This window comes from Bombus bifarius, unplaced genomic scaffold, assembly GCF_011952205.1.
Source record: "Bombus bifarius isolate JDL3187 unplaced genomic scaffold, Bbif_JDL3187 scf7180000008058, whole genome shotgun sequence".
In the NCBI taxonomy this organism is placed as follows: domain Eukaryota; kingdom Metazoa; phylum Arthropoda; class Insecta; order Hymenoptera; family Apidae; genus Bombus; species Bombus bifarius.
The window spans coordinates 2549022-2562857 of record NW_022884422.1 but is presented as its reverse complement, the minus strand read 5'-3'; the positions used below and the strand labels follow the sequence as shown (position 1 = coordinate 2562857).

The following is a 13836-nucleotide window of genomic DNA, read 5'->3' as shown; positions in this document are numbered from 1 at the left end:
TTCAAAACGATATTGGAGCACCAAAGGAGCGAAAGATCCTTTTATCCTATTTCAACGAATAAACAATACACATGCAACAACAAGATTTTCATTCGGTCGAGAACTGATTAATCGTAATGCAGCACGATCGATTACGTCTAGAGAATCGAAACTGATGTTTAATTACCTATTATCCGAGAGAGAGTAGACGATGTAAGAAACAAGTGATTTCTTAAAATCAATCGGAGCATGCTATTGGCGTCTATCGGTATTCTCGCGCGCGGTATTATCGCGGCGCACGCGGTCGCTCACGAATTCGGAGTAACGAGTAAATTCCGATAAGTTACCGGTGTGTCGGAAACTTTGGTGAGACGCGGTTGGAGGGAACGATGAGGCACGACGTCGAGGTTGTTTGAGAGAGGGGAAAGAGCGGGAACGCGAGTCGAAGCTCGAGGACTATAGAGAGGAGAGCGCGAGGAGGAAGGTGGGCCGTGAGTTTGAGAGAGGGAAGAGCAAGAGGCAAGAGGGTGGCGGCTGCGAAGCTATGACGGGGGGTGATGGTCGGGGAGGGAGGGTTAGTGTTCATGTAGGAGGGAGGGAAAGAGCGGAGCAGAGCGCGCTATCGGCGAGCGCCTCGGTTCGGTCGAGTCGGCCGACGTCGGCCTCGATCAGCCGCTCGGCGCTCAGTTCGAGTCGGACCTCCGTCGTAGTCGGATTGTGTCGTTCTGCCGCGCTGTCTCTCTCTTTCTCTCTTTCTCCTTCTCTTTTTCTCTCATTCCCTCCCGTGGGCACGCGCGCGCGCGCGCCACTGTGTATGTGTGTTCCTCGTTCTCCCTCTATGTCCCCCTTTTCCCCCGCAACGACAACGAGTTCCGCCCAGTGAAAAAGAGTCGAGCTTTCCTGCAAACAAGACGCGTCCTCGACGGCAGTTGTTTGTTTTCTGGTTTCGCGGTGTCGTGGTGACACAAACAGCAAAGTCGAAGAAGCGAGGGACCGCGCGTGCGGAGAAGAGGAGAGACAACGAGTCGCCGCGTGTACCGTGTCGCTCGTGTGGGTTCCCGTCGTGTTGAGTCGTTCCCATTGCCGTTGTCGTCGTCAACGTTGTTGGTGCGAAGAGTTTCAGTCAACGGAAGGAGAAGTAGGTTAGCACACGGTGCCTTTCGCGTCACCGCGGTAAAATATACCCGGTTCTCCGACCACTTCTCTCTCTACACCTTTTACGCGAACCCGCGGAGTGTGTACCATCCCGATGTGGTGACGTTTAACCAACGCGCACTTCTTTTACGTAACGAAAGCGCGTTAGAACGCGCGCGTGCGCTCTATATGTAATCCGTCTTCGGTTTCTGTCCTTCTCGTTTGTCGGTTGCAAGCGAGAATCTTCGATCATCGGTAGTACGCTGCGTTCTCGTGTGTGCTCGTGTTCCATCGGATCGGCCGATCGGTCATTTTCGTCTCGTTACCAGTGGCTCTGTGTGTGGATTTCGTGCCGCATTGCTTTCCCGTCTTTCGTCCGAGGTACATACTCCGATCGTGATCGCCGTGTAATTCACTCCGATTTTCGCGCTTTCGACGCAGCAGTTTCTTTCGATTGTATTACAGCTATCGAGTCGGTTCGATACGTGTCGATATCGCATTGGATTCGACCAAGTTCACGGAGCAAAGCGCGCGCCTGTTCCGTGAACAAGCCAGTTCCCATTCAACAACTATCTTAACAGTGTGATCGAAACTAAACGTTCGTGCTTTTACAGTAAGGTGTTTTCTTCGTACGGATACGTAAACCAGCCCGGCTACATATGTACACACAGACATCGGAAAACGGTGCTATTCAACTAGCACCTTCTGCATCGAATACTCTTCATTGATTCAATTTCGTATTGTTTTGTGGTGTTTCGTGAGAGGTGTGTTTGTTCAAACCTCCGAGTGGTGCGACTGTTCTAAGTGTGATTTAAATCAGTGATTTCAAAGAAAAAGCCGATTATATTCGGCAAGCAAAGAAAAAGAAAAGAAAAAAAGTGAAAGTTTTATCAGTGCAGTACTACGCTATTGTGGATTATTGGATATATTATACACTACTCTGCGATCTGCCGACGGAGCGCAACATTGCGGCTCACAATTTATGTAAGTACTAAAATATTGACTTAAACGTTACTTTCGTGATTACGATCGATACGAGTCTCAGTCTGTTGTCAATGTCGCGAGTGCTATCTGTCCTTCGATCAACGACCATTTTGTTACCTCGTTACCTTCCCCCATTATTCTCGACCCTTTATTTACTTTATTACAATTCACTTCTGTGCGAAAATTTCGAAGATTGATAGACGTAAAAGAATTTCAAAGAACGTAACCGGATAGAAAGAACCTTCGGGGAATTGCGTCATCGACGAAATCGCGAACGCGTTCGTGTTTCACTGCGATATTCTCTACGAACCTTTAAAAAACATCGACGCGCCTGAAGTTAGAATCGACACGTCTTGGTTACGTTCATTCTGCATCGATGCTCGGTCGATTCGAAACTGACGCGACGCGATGTCTCGAAAACAGCGACGTTCGAAATCGTCGTTAACTCTGTACAAGGTACGATACAGTGTCTTGGATAATAATTACGGAATCGGTTGTTAGTTAGATATAGGTAAATTGGCTTCAGTGCGAATCTTGGCAGTTATCACAGGTCTCGGATATTTGGCGACTGTTATAAATTCCACGGCGATGACTTTTCTCTCGTGAGTTCTGTTCAGAGGCTGTTTGCAAACAGATTTTCCTCGAGTTTTTGGCTGGACAATGTTCCGGAGAACATCGATCTTTTCTTTTTCCTCGACTCTGATCAACGATGCCCTTGTGCTCATCCGTGTTATTATTGTTCCTCGCTTTCTCAATAGGTACATGTATAACTAAGCTGTTAAGAAAAAACACAAAACGTACATTAAAATGGTAACAGAGCGAAATCCCATTATCCTCCTGTGAATTTAACTTTTTAATCTTATTACGCTTTAAATAAAATTCATTTAAATCACAAATGAGTTTTTTTGAAAGACGTATTACGAATGATAAATACCAAGAGTAACAAGAGTTGGTCTGTTACGATACGAGTTTGGTTTTATCGTGTTATATCAATCGCATAAACACGTTGATAGAACAAAGCGTAACGATCACACAAATCTGTTGGACGATTAATTTGTTAGTAGATTGCCTACTCGTTTTGTTTTAACAGTTGTCTTGCGTTTGACAGTTAACCGGTAATTTTAATCTCGTGGAACAATACGAAGCTCGACGGGACGAAGAAAACGTCGATACCCGTTCGACGATCTATTTAAAATTCTTCGCGCGGAAATGTTATCTTATCGGCGAAAGAATGTTCTGCTGAGAAAGCGAAACTTCGGAAAGTCGTCGCAACCGTCTCAGCCTCTTTTCTTCGTCGTTGTTTACGTCTTGCATTGCTCCTTTATCAAAGAATTATTACCGACAAGTGCAATGCCATCGATGCGTTCCAATTGCGGCGTACTCCACCAGGAAATTGACCTTTCGGAGTTGCTACGCGTTTGTCAATTCTATCGTGCTCGTTCCTTATTGAATTTCATTAAAATTCAGCATATTAACGTGAAAGTAGGATACCTCAAGTTTCTTCAATTATGGCAGGAACAGGAATATGAAGAGTTTGCTTCCAAATATTATTCTCTCTATCTTATTATTTATTATTCATTAACGTAGATATTAGAAGATTCTGTTTTGTTTCAAGTTAATGATAATTGGTCTATTTTGTCTATTTTGCATAATAGTTTACCAATCGGTAGTATCGGTAAATTAAATTAATTATCGGTAAGTTTCGAGTTATAGATTAAAAACTTCTGTTTTACAATTTTATGTTAGATTAATCACATAATTTGTGATTGCTTGTACAACTTCGTTTTTTATTACCAAAGCTGTTAACTGTTGTTATTATTGACATTAACAGTTTGTAAGTTATAAATTGTTAAATTTGATCAATAATGTTTAATTATGCAGTAAATCATTCATACACTACTTTAATTGTAGCCATCTATGTATAATGGATTTAGAAACACGTTCTATTGAATGTATCGTGGTTAGTCGGAACAATAGAAAGTGCTGATGAAACGAATAATCGAATATCGTAAAATTCGGTGTAACGGGAAATTTTCGTTAAAGCATAAAACGTGCAAAAAGATATGGCGCGAGTGTTCCGATGAATAGGTTCGGACTCGTATGGATGTTTGGAAAGCTTGCATAGAAATGAGATGAAATTGAAGGGTTCCGCGATACGCGAACCGGAATTCCAGACTATGTAATTAAATATAAAGGGAACTTTTAATACGTAACTACTGTACGTAGGGAGAATCGCAGGGCGAACCATGTCGCGGATGGTATCCTTTTTCTCTTCTTGTTTCGTGCAATCGAGCAAGTTTTAACGACGCGCGGGACACGAGCGTTAGACGCAGTTAAACTATTAAAACCGCCGACGATACTTTCTTTTTAATTGTATTTTAACGAAGTCCGCGTGCTCTTTAATCGACATCGATTAACTTTCGAGGCTGTCGAATACGAAGCGTCGCGAAGCATTGTTATTCGATTTTTGTCCGAGCAAAAATGTGCTCGTTCGTTGACCATTCTTTTCGAGTACAATTGAAATACAATTTTAACGAATGTAATTAAATATTAATTGGTCTATAACGGGAAAAGCGTAGATGTATAGAATTTCAGAATCGTGTAAAATATCGAAGAATTAGCGCCTGTTTCAAATATAAATGAGGCTATGAATCTTTAACCAAGTAAGTGGATATAAAGCTTAAGGTCATTTAGCAGGAAGATGAAAAGCACGTTTCAAATAACGAAGCAGATTAAACTCGGCTAAAATACGATCGCGTGAATCTTTTTACATTTTACGCGACATCGTCCATACGTCGTTGAACCCTTTGAGTGGTTGCACTTTGCACAAGCAGAAGCTAGGACTTTGAATAATTATTCTCGAAGCGTAACCGTTTGCAAGCAAATTAATTGTGGAACGTTCCGGTAACCTCGTTACTTGTTCCTCGCGTTCTGCCTTCTTCCTCTCTCGCACATCCAAGGATCTTCGTGTATAGATCGACCGAGACGAGAGTCATAAAACGTTATAACCGAGAGTCTGCGAAATTATTGAATTATCAACCGTATCGTTTCTTCGTTCGAAGTTCGTACTTTCAGCATTATCGTATTATGCGTGGCGCAGCGTATCCAATGCTGTAATTTGTCATTCGATCTTCCTATCTTAATATTCTTTATATTTTAAATCCAATTGTGAATATTGTTTTTGGTAACTCTGTCTTATTTAATAATCGTGATTATAATTTAAACTATTTGAAGCTCGTAGAATAAGAATTGGTCTATGGGATTAAGAATAGAATATATAACCTAATAACAAACAGAATAAGAAGAATGAACGTCGCAAGCACGAATGAACGAGCTGTTATGGTCGTAATTAAGCTGGCTTCTAGCGACGACGTCGCGTTTGTGTGCGTGTGATTGAAACGAGCCGTATGTTTCTTATCTATCGCATACACGAATGACGTTAACCTTGCATTTTTATCGCGTACCCCGTGATTAATTTCTCAATGGAAGAGAAGAAAGGAGCAACTGCGCGTCTGTACCGGGCGATTGTTCCGCTGGAAACAATTGGTGACTCGTGTCGCTCCAAATTTCTTTGTCGTTCGACGACATACTGCACACTGTGAAACATTCGACAGAAAATACCGCAGTATTAACTCCGTTCCGACAGGATGCGAACAATTCTAACATGGCCACAAACACATTTATACGTACACGCACGGACACACTTGCAAAAGGTGTAGGAAGTGCATCGAAGGTTCGTTTGAAAAGACGAGCGCAGGTCACATTCCCAACACCTGCTTGCAGATTGTGAGGACATTTTTCTGGCGTCTGGAGAATTTCCCTGGCCTCCTTCTTTTTCCCTTTGCTCTTTTCATACACAAAGAAAACCGGGTTTCTCGAATGTATACGTTGATCTTTGTAATCTTTTATTACACGTACACGTTCGCACAACGGAATGGTTCCTTGCGCGGTATTAGTGTCTTCGTAAAATACCCACGAAGAAAAAATCGTCACCGAAATGGCAAACGTTAATGGTGTTCCCTTATGACGGTGAATATTTTCCCCTGAAAGCGTCTGACGGACTTTTCAGAAAATTTCCAATTTCAGTCATGTTATGTTCGTCACTCGTATCACTCGAGGTGAAGTAGTTTCTTTTAATTTTAGCCCAAATCAGGCAAATATATTCTTCCGTAGATCATAGACAAATTGGGTCGTTTATGTCTAAGGACAATCTTGTTACTGTGTTCCAGAGTTGTTGATGTTTTTTTATTCTATTATATAATCATTTGTCAATTTAAATATTTCAAACTTTTCTCGATAAAGATAAAAATTCGAAGGAAAGAAATTCAGGAGTAAAATTTCTTGGAGCGTCGATGAACCAACTCATTATCCTGACGCCTTTTACTAAGCAAATTTTACTAGCAATAACGGGAATGTAAAGTATATTTGTTTCGGATAAAATCGATTCGTTCTTCGGAAGAAAACATTTGTCAAAAAGCAGATGTGTGAAAATGTGGATAGAAAATGCTATATCGATTTTGAGGATGAGCGTTCCTCTGATGACGTCATCTTCCAGCTTATTGCATAAATCTCGTCGGCTTAGCTCAAGTAATGCTGAACACGCGACCAAAGATCCTTTTTCCAAATGTATATACGTTCATACCAGAACGTATATCTTCATTCTTCTAGCAACTTCTTTTTTGCATAGAAACGCGCGCACAGCATTTCAGATGCTTATAAATTCATGTGCATGAAAGAGGAAAGTGGTCGTTCGTGTTTGCTTTGTAAAAAACGAAGAATGTAGGAAAAGAATATTCTCCGTGTTAATTTTCATATTGTAGCGAAAAGGTGTCCATTGTATCTAATTCCGATCATCGCTCAGCCAAATAGAAAACTCGCTTTTCTTGGAGTAAAAATATAATAAATTAGTTTCGATCTCTTTCAAATTAAGATTCGATCTCAATAATACTTCATTTATCATTTCTACTTTTGCTCGCCTGTACAATCGAAAAGAAGGGTTATGATGCACAAAGAGAATTGCGAACAGAAGAGGAACGATGGAATGTCCTTGCACGTATCAAAAGTTCAATCGAAGGAGCGGCCGATGGTAGATACATTGAATAATACGTGTTACAGTGGTGTTGTCGAAGCGTTCCATGAAGATCGCTGGAGCGGCTCTTCTTTGCCGTATCCATTAACCTTGAGTAACTGTCGGGTTGTCGAAGGTTACCTTGATCGGTTCGGCGTAAATGAATCTAACTAATTCGCTCGGAGCCACTGTGGACTGTTTCAACCGTAAGTATTTTCTCTTCGATGCAGGTAGCGAGAAGTTTTTTAAATCCAAATTAATACACGAGAAACGGTACCCTTCTATCGCGAAATATGTTTTTAATTAAACGTGCGCGCGCGCATTTCCTATATAAAATACTCGTAAAAGGTAATACGTCGCAGTAGGAATTCCTCCGTTCGCATTTTTCATATCTCCTGCGTTAAAAAATCGTCGAGTGTCGCACGTTTATCGTTGCCGTTCTTTCGGAATTCTTCTGGGAACGAAGCATTCGAGCGGCTCGTTTTTCGAGACGGTCGTGTCCCCTGCGCTCGCTTTGAAAAATAGCCTCGACTTTTCGGGTGATTCACGAGGCAACCTGAACGCCTTGTAAAGAACGACGTGATATTCCTCAAAATTTCTGGAACATCTCCGACCCTCCTCACCCTTGCACGCTTTTTCATTATTGTAAATATAACGGAGATGAAAACATGAAAACGGATGGAGACGGGAAGCGATATCCGCTGGTTTACTCTCCGGTAAAACGCGAGAAACACGCATATGTGAGTCCGTCCGCGAGTCGATCGTGATACGATCGACGATTCCGACGCCCACGATTCTAAACGTTCACCTATACACTTTCTCATCCTAGACGAAGGATATAGGGACGTTAAGCTGTTAAGCAGGTCGTTCTTTAATCACAGCAACCCATTTATAATTTACCATTACTTCTGTTATCTGCTTGCGATGGATGGAAGTAAGTCATTCGTTTCTTGAGAATCGAACATTAATCGTGTACATATTTACGTAATAAAGTCAGTTTGGTGTTTGAAAGACTGAAACAAAGACATTGTTATTCGAGTGACGACTTAACTCGTCTCGCCCTATTTACATAAGGTTGAGAGCGATATCATAAACATACATAGCAACGTTTGAGCGTTGCGGAACGTCCAGACGACGGAACAAAAGGAGAAGTGTCGAGGTTGAAAATACAGTATGCGATTCATTTTTTATAACCTTTATGGGATAGTAGACGGATTATCATAATGATAGCCAGTTCCGCGAAACTTCTTTTGATCGTACTTACGAGAGACGAAGGCTCTCCATTGTTAAGCGTAGAGCAGATTTATGATGCGATCCACTTTGCCCTCGCTTCTCGCTTCCGGTTATTACGCGAAAGTCGGGCAAGAAAAGCCCAACTAGGGGATACGTCGGTACGGCAATGACCCGTGGGTGGGGAGAGTTTCTTAAAAGAAGGAACTCGAGTGAACGGATCCAATCTGGGAAGATTCGTTTCGTGTTTTTCATGAAACGCCTGAAACGACCGGGGAGAAAACCGAGGGTGAATTTATTGACCCATCGATCCGATTGTTCGATACTATCTCTCGGTTGTAACGTTGTTTCATCTTCGAGCATTTGTTATTACCTTATCTTAAATAATTCGGACAGGTTTTGGTTCTCAAATACCGCAGCTTTCATTCTGAAATTACGTAACAGCCACAACCATTTGTTGTCTGGTCATTGTGCCGCAAATGAAATAAGTAAGAATCGTCGAAGAATGAAACGAAATTTATCCACAGGTGTAATTTTCTACTTTGTAATTGAAAGTTTGCTAAAACAATATTAAATTAAGTTGAAATAACGGCAGATGATAATTTTAAGTTATCTCGACGTGTCAATTCGATGAATTACTTTCGCAAATTACTTTCATAATCCATTTAACGGAAATACAATCGAAATTTGTTTGATTTTTGATCGGAGGTTCCGTAACAAAGATCCTCGTTTAGCTAGGTAAAATGAATTGTTAACGCCCAGCTTATACGAGATAACGTATTCGTGTCGCTTAATCTCCGGCCGAATAGCTGGCGTTAAACACGACGAGCGTGCGCGTTACACACCGCGTCAGTTCTCATTAACAGAATTCATATTCCGATATTTATAATGTATTCGAACCACCAGAAATAATCCAGGAATTGCGTTCAACCGTTAACTTAATTGCGATCCACCGTGTCAATCCATTAACTGTTTCTCCCCGCGCGTTCTCCGCCTTTCTCTCTGTCTTTCCTTCTCTCTTCTCTTCTCCTTCTCTCTTTGCATGAACGCTATTCATGCAAATTTGCGCGAACACCGTAACAGACGTTCCTCGGTGAATCGTTTCTCTCTCTCTCTCTCTCTCTTTCCCTCTCTCTCTCCCCCTCTCTCTCCCCCCCCCCTCTCTCTCTCTTCCTCTCTTGGAGTGAACGTTATGCCGGGGAATATAAGCTCGTGTGCGCGTCTCGCTATCAGTTTCGAAGGATAGAACATAATGGTGAAATAAAATGAGCACGACGAAATAGAACGTCGCAGAGATGGAGACATCGAACTACCAGATTTATAGTAGGGACGGAACTGCATATGCGCGACTTCCTCTTCTCAGTGTGCTGCTCGTGTAGATGCGTAATAACGTACAGGTACGGACAGGTATGTATTTCGTTTTAACACGGACTGCGCAAGTATTTGTGTTATTTTCTGTGAAAAAGGTCGATATCGAGCAGAGAAATTGTTTACCCGTAGGGGACGAATATTGTACAGGTGAATGTTTCTTGGGGTCATGGACCTTGTAAGACCGAATTCATTCTCGTGTCATAGCTTTTGAGCTTTGAATAGAAGGAAATCTTAGAACGTAAGGTTATGTAAATGTACGAGCGAGTCAAAAGAAGAATGGTATAGCTGATAATATCTTTAATTTAAGGACACTGTGAGTGAAGTTAAATTCTAGTAGAGGAATTTGTATTTCTTTAACTCGGTCATTCTTCTCGCTTCTTCTTCGCATTTGAAATCCCCTGAGATATTTTCCTTTCGAATACTTTATTCATTTCAAGTTATACCTATAGATCCGAGGAAAACAGTAAAACATTACTATACGTACTCACAAAGATTGAGAAATTCGTAAAAATGTTGTCATATCGTTTTTGGGAACACCTGTACGTATAACGTTTTTTTCGCTAATCTTGCGTGATATTATATCGCTTTTTATATCTATCAAGAGAAAATCTAGAAGGCCATATCGAAACTTGGCTCTTATAGGTGAAAGTAAAATTAAAAGAAAACTGGAAAGTTAGAGTTTGTCGCACGAATTCTCTCGACAAAGAGTGGATGTTTGGATGTTGGACGATGAACAATGCTTAGTTCGTTATTAGCTCCGTTATGCATTCGCAGTCTATCGTCGGAGAATGTCCGTGAAAAATGGTTCTGTGAGTGTGTTTCGCCTCACGTGACGGGTAGCCGTGACGAGAGCGAACGGGAAACGAGGTCTTGTTGCTTCCCTCCCGTCGAATATACATATTTACCGTGAACCGTGAGCCTTTATCGAGCGTATTGAAAAGTGTTTGGGTAAAGGATCGGCGGAACGGATGATTAGATAGCGACACGAAATAGATAGCGCGCGTCCGAAGTGTCGATGATGCGGGTGGAAAATGGAACGATGAATGGCAGTTCCGTTTTGTCGAGAAATTTCGAAGACCCAACGTTTGTTGCCACTGAAATTTTTCGTTTGCTCTGTTGACAACGGCTTGATAACTCTTTCACGACGTGTACGTAGTCCCAAAATGACCTATGCTGTGGAGCGTCCGTGATTGACCATATCCATTGTCCAAGAGATTCCCGATATTTTCTTCTAAGCATATTTGCTTTTTCATAAATCGTTCGTCATGCCTGATAGATCGAGATCTCGCCGTGTGACTCATATCGTTTATGTATATAGAGTGTTGCTATAATTAGTCATAGTCTCGTTATAGAACTTTGTATACAGTATTTTCTATCTAACCTTGAACTTCCTTTTCAAATTATGAAAAATATTAGACTTACATTCTTTGAATCTCTTTCAGTCGGATTAGCTATATGAATACGAAGGCGACAGACGAAAGATATGATAAAGGTATGATAAATTACATTTTTTGTTTTTTTTTTTATCGAACAGTAATATAACCTCTGAATGTATCAGATCACTCCTTTCTTCGATTATTTTATATCGAAATACTTCCTTTTATCTACTAAGTGACATAAAAATCGGAAAATTAACAAAGGTAGACTTCATTTTCGAAGAAAGAAAGAAACTGGCATTAATTGAGCGCTGTTTCTAGCAGAAGTAACCCACTACTTGTTATGTATTTCTTGCTGTTAATTGGCACGATTTGGGGAATTCGTAACGAACATAATTGCCTAAATCGAGGGCTCTAGCCCTTGGGAAAAAGAGAAATACAGTTCGGAAAAGAACAAGAGAGAGGGACTATTGATATTTCCGGTGCTATAATCCCGGTTTTCGGACGATTCCAAGGGTGGTAAAGAGAAGGGTCAGCGGTTTGGATAGAAGACGGTAGGACAAACCATCGCAATAAAGGATTCGTCGACCGTGGAAAACCCAGCGGAGCTGCCCAGCACCGGAAAAATCGTCGGGCTTCTCCCGTGCTCCATTCGTGGAAAATTATATTCCAGGAAACTAATTTCAATTTATGATTTCGTTGTCAGGCTGGCACGTGTGAGTATGTGTTATGTTCCCGATCGGTTTTACTACGCTTTACGTAATTAGAAATTGTATTTTCTCATCCGAACTCGTAACGCGTTCGCATACATTACAGCAATCTCAAATTCTTTTTGCTTCCCTTCGATCGCATCGCGTTATGGATTTCCTCTTGAGTAGCACTGTTACTTTAAAAATAAGAATATCGAGCGCTATTTTAAACGCACGATAATATTATCGACCATCGATACGTAATTTACTTTAATCTCTCGAGAGTTCTACAGAAAGGTAGATTATTCTTGTTTCTTTTCGTCGAAAAGGCAACGCTTTGCTGGTGCTTCGAGGGCAATGCTTTCCCAATGTCAATGCTCGTAATCACGAAATTACAGATTGCCTGCGTGAAAGTCTGACTGATGCATTTCGCGCAAAAACTTTCCCTTCTCTCCTGTCACGAGCAAATCGATCGATGCATAACCATGAGAGATTGATCGGTCGATTTCGATGCTGTTCGAATTACGTACACACGAATTCGGGCAAGTAAAGCGACGAAAGTATTCGGTAGGAAGAGGCACCGACAAAGGAGATAGAGAAAGCAGTAAGATTTGTTTATACGTCTGTGATACTACCACGATTTATCACTACGCTTGAGAAGGGAAGAGAAGCAGACAGGAGTAAGGACGAGAGAGGCGAACGTGGACCGAAGAGAAAGGGGGTATTATAATCGTGGGGTCCTTCGGTAAATAAGGTTATTCCTCCGTGGAGTCGGCGCCCATTCCATTCTATTCCACACTATCTCAGCCCATCTTAGCGGCTTCGTGCTCTCCCTTTTCGTTTTCTCGTCCATATTCACACTCGGCTCTGCGGAGGAACGATTTGTTGGAATTAAGAGGTATTTCAACGCGCCGCCACGACTCGTCGCGACTTTATGCCGTGAAATCTTTCTCGAATTCTATAATAATCGTGCGAATAAACCGGTCGTTGGGTTTATTGGTTTAACGACCGTCTTGAACGAAGGACATGGAATAAATTGCTCCAAACTTTAAACGAATCTTGTTAACCATTGAAAATCAGAATCTGGATTATTTATAAGAGCAAAGGACATATTTCACTGTAAGGTAGAAGTCTGAATACTAACGTATATAATAGCGTATTAATAAAATTTGCTAGTACGCTGACAGGCAATTAACATAAAATCAGGGTCTTCCTTCTAAATTTAATTAATCGTGTCGCGACATCTTCAAACTCCTCGTCCTAATTAAAACTGCTTTATAAAGTAATACAAAGTTACGATGTATCGATATCGTATCGCGAGCCGAAGCTTGCGAGAGACAAAATAAAAGACCGGCGCATAGTATCGTTTCGGTTTTTCTGGCCGCTCGAACTTCGTCCTGACCGGCCTGTAGTTTGTTTTCCAGTTTAACGAGCAGTCCTTGCCACACGATCGGGTCCTTTGAGCGGACATTCCTCTTTTTTTCTTGCTTGCTTTTCATCGTCCCTCCACCCACTTCCCTTTTTTCGTCCCTGTCCCTGTCCCTGTTCCTTTCACCTTCGCTCCACTATTCTTTTCTATTCGCATGTAATTGGCTTAACGAACTGTTATTCGCTCTATTAGTATGTTTTCTATTATTCCGCCTAACGCACTCACAATCCCGATGAATCACGAATCGTTCTCACGGAAATTAGCGAATTGTTCGACGGCCGAGAGGTAGTTTAGTTTTCGGAGATCGATCGGAAACAGCGTTTGCGGGATTTCAATACGATTGACGTTTACGGAATGTTATAGCCGAAGGATTACCTGTGACGGTAACTTTGTCGTTTAATGGAGTAGTATCTGGTACATACGTTGAAGTTTCGATGCGCTGTATAAGTTTGTGACGCTGTTCAACACAATTATGAGAATCGCATGACGTGACATTTTGATTTTTATATTCAGTCCAAGCGTCTGTACATGTTTTTTAAATGGTTGCCTCGACGTTAATTTTTATCGTAGTATTAT

At 41.5% G+C, this 13836-nt stretch overlaps 1 protein-coding gene across 4 annotated transcripts in view; it reads left to right on the top strand.

Annotated features, from left to right (window-relative positions):
• Positions 1–628: 628 nt before the first annotated feature.
• LOC117208202 (mucin-5AC-like) overlaps positions 629–13836 on the top strand; it is a 329389-nt gene continuing 316181 nt past the window's right edge. For 2 of the 4 annotated variants that reach the window (XM_033449162.1, XM_033449161.1), the window contains exon 1: positions 629–2097. The gene's annotated coding sequence lies outside the window, so the exon portion shown is untranslated. The remainder of the gene's footprint in view (positions 2098–13836) is intronic. The other 2 variants (XM_033449163.1, XM_033449164.1) reach the window with 2 other exon arrangements.